Below are 6,336 nucleotides of genomic sequence, written 5' to 3' on the forward strand. Positions count from 1 at the left end.
AGACTTTTTACAATTCATTTAGAATAATGAAAATGAAGGCACAACATACCCAAACTTATGGGATATAATGAAAGCAGTGCTAAGAGGAAAACTCATAGCTCTTAGTGCCTCTAAAAAGAAACTGGAGAGAACATACATTAGCAGCTTAACAGCACACTTGAAAGTTCTAGAACAAAAAGAAGCAAATACACCCAAGAGGGGTAGATGGCAGGAAATAATCAAACTCAGGGCTGAAATCAACCAAATAGAAACAAAGAAAACACTACAAAGCATCAGCAAGAATGAAGGCATTTCCCTATGCACGCACTGATAAGTGGATATTAGGCAAAGAGAGTGGAATACCCATGATACAACCTATGGACCACATGAAGCTCAAGAGGAAGGAAGGCCAAAGAGTGGATGCTTCAGTCTTACTTAGAAGTGGGAACTATTTTGTTCCTGATTATTTTATCAAAGCAAGTAGAGGGTGGAAGAAGCTTGGGAGGAAGAGAAGTGGGGAAAGAGGGGCAGAATAAGATATGGGAGGAGATGGAGGAGTTGTACAGAGAGTCAGGAAATTGAACAGAAGTATGCAGCAATAGGGCTTGGGTAACTGGGGGTATCACCCAGAAAGTCCTAGATGCCAGCAAAGCAAAAGCCTCCCAGGACCCCATGGGGATGACATTAGCTGAAATACCCAACAAAGGGGAAGGAGAACCTCTGGATACCATATCTAGAGGTTAGGCATTTCCCCCTGGTTGAGGGATGGGGCCAACCACCCATATCCAAAATTTTAACCCAGAATTGCTCTTGTCTAAAAGAAATATAGGGACAAAGAGTGGAGCAGAGACTAAAGGAAAGGCCATCCAGAGACTGCCTCACCTGGGGATCCATCCCACATGCAGACACCAAATCCAGACACTATTTCTGATACCAAGAAGTGCTTGCTTATAGGAACCTGATACAGCTGTCTCCTGAGAGACTCTGCCAGATCCTGACCAATACAGATGGGGATGCTTGCAGCCAATCATCAGGCCGAGCACATCGACCCCAATGGAGGAGTTAGGGGAAAGACTGAAGGAGCTGAAGGGGCCTTATCCATCATCAATGGGAAGGGAGGCCCTTGGTCCTATGAAGGCCTGATGGCCCAGTGTAGAGGAATGCTAGGGTGGTGAAGCAGGAGTGGGTGGGTGGGTGGGTGAGCACTCTCATAGAAGCAGGGTAAGTGTGGATGGTATCGAGTGTTTCCAGAGGAGGAACCAGGAAAAAAGATAAAACACATACACACACACACACAAACATACAAACTGTAAATGTGCCGGGGAGAAATCATGGTACAAAACAAGTTCCACATTTCAGCAATATTTCTCTTAATTTTTAAATACAGTTTTAAGAAACATCATAATGGCATGAGCTTGAAATATCCATAGGGATTTTCTCTGACGCTCATGACATGGCACTGGTGATGTGGAAAACAGTAGACAAACAGGGGCTGCCAGTCTACCGAAGTATAGTGGCCCGGGCTAGCTTTTTCCCACAGGAGCTCACCAAATGGGGATGGCAATGACATCATACCCACACCAGCGGGGCTCAAGTGATGTAAGCTGTATTCAAGGTCCTATGTTCATCTGTTGATGCTTGGCTGTGCTTAATGTACTGCTCGTCTCAGAATTTTATGCACTTGTTCATCATGCTGTTACTGGGACTGAAGCTGGCTCTATCCTGGCTAATTACCTCTTGAATGAGGGAATTGCAAAGAAGCACTTTGTGTGCTTTCACAATGCAAAGAATAGCAGCTTGAAGATATATTTTCTGCTCTTCACCTATAGCCTGTTTAGTCTGTTCCAGTTGTTGTGGTGTATCCTTCTGCAGTGATGTAGTAATTTTAAATTTTGTTCTCTTACTGCTGAAGTTTACATTTAACGATAATGAAGGCTCTGCATCAGTATCTTCCTTTTCTGAATCATGGTTAATCATTTTCACATCAGGTAATGATTTGGTTCTTTTGGTCAGCCTTTCCATTCATCTGGTTGCTGTCCCAAAGTTCTTTATAGCTGACAGGTTTACAGTTGCTGAAGGCAAGAAGAACTGCCATTTGGAAGGTCATAACCATAGCTCCATACAGTTTCACCAAATACTTCATTTTAACTTCACCTGCCTGGAGATAATGTAGTAATGTCAGTTTCCTTCCACTGAAATGCTGGCTGAAAAACAAATCAAATATCTGTACACCCTTTACTAACTCTTGGGGCATCACAAATGTGGATGAAGGAGACTGAATGAGAGGCCATGCACCAGCCAGAGGGATGTACATTCAGAAATGAATCCCCAAATCTATCACTGTGTCTTGGTTTCTGATGAAACTGTTGAACTTATTGTTGAGATCAGCACTGACTCGCACGCCTGTGCACATCTGATGGAGCTTGCTGATAGATCCATAACCACAGGCTTGCTTTAATTTATTGATCACGGCTTCTTTAGAAAGCATCTTTGTCATTGGTGTATCAGAGAACAGTGACGAAGCTGCTGAGTTTGTCTTCCCCTTTGCCGACTTCTTTAGCATGCTGTCACTGTACTTAGCAAGCAATTCAGATGTTGTGCAAACAGACTTGAGTTCTCGATAATTTACAACAGATGTAAGATCCTTATCAAAAGCACTCAGAAAACACTGATCACCATTCAGGACAGTGTTGGTAACTTGAAGAAATTTACCATGTACTGCCAAAACTGATAATTCCACAAATAATTGTGTTGGCATATGTTCCTGAGTATGGCTACTGGTGGCTCTAAGGCCCTCAATGTGGATGTGATTCTGTGGCTTCCGAGTCACATGAGGTAAACCAGTTGATACAGCGTGGAGTAATGCATATGCATTTGGCATGCTACTCTTCTCTAGCTAGATGACGTTGGGGCCCTCTGAGTCTGAGAACAGTCAGTGGTCTGCTACCATCCATTGCTGACACTCATGGCCCACTTAGTATATGAATGTGGATGCAAATATTTTCAATGTCTTATTTATTTATCTTTTAATCTACCTAAAACCTTTTACCATATACTGTGGGTAGTTTGACTCTTGTAAGACATTTGAAGCTTCTTGCTTGTAATATTATCCTGTTTTAGTCAGGAAGGGAGACACAAAGATTACCTGGGAAAACTTTAAGGGAGTTTTTTATTATACTGTTCAACATGAACAAAGGAGTTAATAACTTCACATATTATTTTTTTGTTTGGGTCTTCTCCACACGATCGTTTTTAATTTCTTGTTGCAGCCAAGATAAGGATGATGATGCTTTGAAGAGATTCAACAATTACGTTTCTCTACATTACCAATGCTAGCTCTCCTGTTTTCATATGGGGCTCATTTATATCTATTCCACCATAGCCGTATATATCAGCTTCTATCAATTCATTCTTTTCAATAAACTAGGTATGGAGATACCTATATAAACAGTCCATATAGTCAGTGCCCTTGCTGTGTTCTTCCCAATACCTATGATACATAACAAGCACTTGTTCTTCAGAATCCAAAACTCCCCTGTACCTTCTGAATGTGACTTTTCAAAACAAATTCTTTTCTATATAAAATTTTTCTCTAAGTGGTTCCACATGAGCCACACATACATCATAGATATCTGAGAAGCAGTTGTTCCATTTTGCTCTCTCTACGTATCCCAACATAACAATATCTCTGATTGTAGTTAGGAGCTTGTTCCATGTCTCATCAAAATCCACTACTCTTTGTGTTAAAGACATCCTGCAAGTTTCCTGTTGAAACCTCCTGCAGAGGCAGGGCGAGGGCAGGGGTCCAGAGATGGAGGTAACCCACATGAGCAAAGGACAAAGCCATCCTCTCAGAGGGTGGGCAGTGGCTGTCAGCTCTCCTTCCAATTCACAACACTCCCTGTGATAGTCTTACAGAATCCCCTTTGTATATGTGGTCAATTTCATCTGAAAGTACAATAGAGCTGTGACAAGCTATAATCCGTATATATGACTGCAAATACCTTGGGAATATGATTGTGTTTTCGCCAAGTTTGTGACTTTCCCTTAGGAGAGTATTTTGAGTCCTTTGATAGGTAGTTTTTATGTTTCCATGTTTTTAAGGTGGAATAAAAAGAACTATCTTATTCTTTGGGTGGTGTGTGTACCCCTTGGCTTTTGTGTTTCTCACTGCCTTACATCAATACTTACACATTTTGTATAAATGCCACTTCTTTCAGACTTTATGGGTGACATTCTCAGTAGAAACACCTTTCCATGTGAGCGATATGAGGGAATTTTCTAGCGTCAAGGAGGGTACAGGAGTTCTAGAGTTAACAAGGATGTTGTTTATAGTGAGTGTATAGTTCCGGCAGCAACCATTAACTTTAACTGATAGATGGGATACTTTGTTAATCTACCTTGTGACTATTACAGGTTTCCTAAAGTCTTTGGTCGAGGTGGCTCTTCTGATTTTGCTGCTGGTTCTTTTTCCCCTCCAATAGTTGTGCTGAGGGAATTCCTTTAGGAACCGAGCCTACATTTTGAGGCTGCTGCTGGTGGTCACAGAGCAGAGGCTGACAAATAGGCATCGGTAGAGGAACTATGGTTTGGGATCTAATAAGTGATTGCATTTGTGCCAGAAACACAGGCATGTCTGCCATCAAACTCTTAACAATACGCAAGCACTGGCTAATCAAAGGCAGGCAGGGATGAGAGAACAAACACACAAATGTATACAAGATGAAAGGTATCTGGGCATCCTGTATCTGGGCAGGGTCTTGCTATTGATATGGTTGAACTGATGACAGATTACGTGTGCCCTGTGATGACTTGATGCCACAGATCGGTGTATAATAACTTGCTATAGGAATGACTCTAGTTTTTGAGACATAGGTGGTTTACATAGTAAAGCCATGGTTCAGTTGGCTGAGTAAGAATTCTTGGGACAAGCTTATATTTAAAATTTACTAGCTTCTTTATTGAAAAAGCTCAACAGCAGCCACTTCTCAGGTAGATGAGGGATGTGGGATTATGCCCCTTCCATTGGAATTCTCAGGTACAAATGGGCATTTGAAGCCTCAGTCCTCAAGCTTCTGGGAACCACAGTAGTTTCTGCAGTAGTGCTGATACCAATAGCCTCCATTTTGCCTCTGTATTTCAAATGAGCCTTGCATCTCAGCTGTGCATATTTTTTTTCAAATAGTGCCTATTAAACTTCCTCTCTCAGCTGCAGATTCATTAGTGGAGAATCTAAATAGTTACAGCAGTTCAAAATGCATGCACATAAACATGTTGTAACTATGTTTTGTTGACTCAGGTCAAATACTTACACTGATGTCACGAGAGGCAAGGTGAAGCCTCAGAGACAAAGGGAGAAAACACATCACAGCAACAAACATATTTTAATGCAGAAAAATCATTCCTCTTAAATGAACTATTAAAATATTTTTCAGTTGAGTCAAACACATTTTGAAACTCCTCAGCATCTGTATGACTTTTCTTTCATTCTTTGCATACCAGAGGTCAGGACCAGCAGTACAGCTACAATGCAACACAACTAGGTGCTTGAAGATTACACTTGAGCAGTGTAACCTGTGTTTAATCTAACATAAAGATGTTTTGCTCATTCTGGGAAGAATGTCATAAATGATGCAAATGAATAAATTAACATATTCATCCTGGCATAAATCAAAGCACAGTGACTTAGTGTATCGAGGAACTGGCAAGAAAGGGGAAGTATGTTATCTTTTAAAACAATAATACATCCAAAGATCAGAGAAAGACCTTTTCCCATGCTCCTGACTCCCTGTATTGAACATACAAAGGCAGTCTCCAAAAGAATTACAAATTGGCATCTTTTCTCTTAGTTGTTCCTAGAGTTTATAAATATCATGCTTCTATATATTAAATGGTAATAGAAATAAAACTGTGTAGAACAAAGCTGGAAGTGGGAAGTGCAGGGGTCATAAAATAGAGTGTGGAAGAACAAAGATGGTGAAATTTGCTCAAAACACAAGGTAGACAATATATGGAGATTTAAAACATGATATGATTTTTAAAAGACTTAATTGTTTAAGTAAAAATCAGCACATCATCTCATTAGTATGAACTTGCTGTTATCCTTAATACATGGTAAATCTCTGTGCACCCACATAACAAAGCATTATTTTAATATAAATTCTTTTATTTCTTTATTATTTATTCATTGGTCTATTGTCGGGTATGTTTTCCTTGCCCAGTTATATAATTGGGGCCACTTAGAATTTTCTCAGATGTAAAAGAGTCACAGGTAGAAAATGCCTTGGAGCATCTCTCTAAAGCAGTGGGGTATCATTTGAATTTATAACATGGAAGGATAAGATACAGCTGGACTAT

At 40.4% G+C, this 6,336-nt stretch overlaps 1 pseudogene; it reads right to left on the minus strand.

Moving 5' to 3' along the window:
- Window positions 1-1,569: 1,569 nt before the first annotated feature.
- Window positions 1,570-3,732, minus strand: LOC110291068 (cullin-2-like; annotated as a pseudogene).
- Window positions 3,733-6,336: the final 2,604 nt, after the last annotated feature.

This window comes from Mus caroli, unplaced genomic scaffold (assembly GCF_978045245.1).
Source record: "Mus caroli unplaced genomic scaffold, Mus_caroli_1 scaffold_3, whole genome shotgun sequence".
NCBI classification, from domain to species: Eukaryota; Metazoa; Chordata; class Mammalia; order Rodentia; family Muridae; genus Mus; species Mus caroli.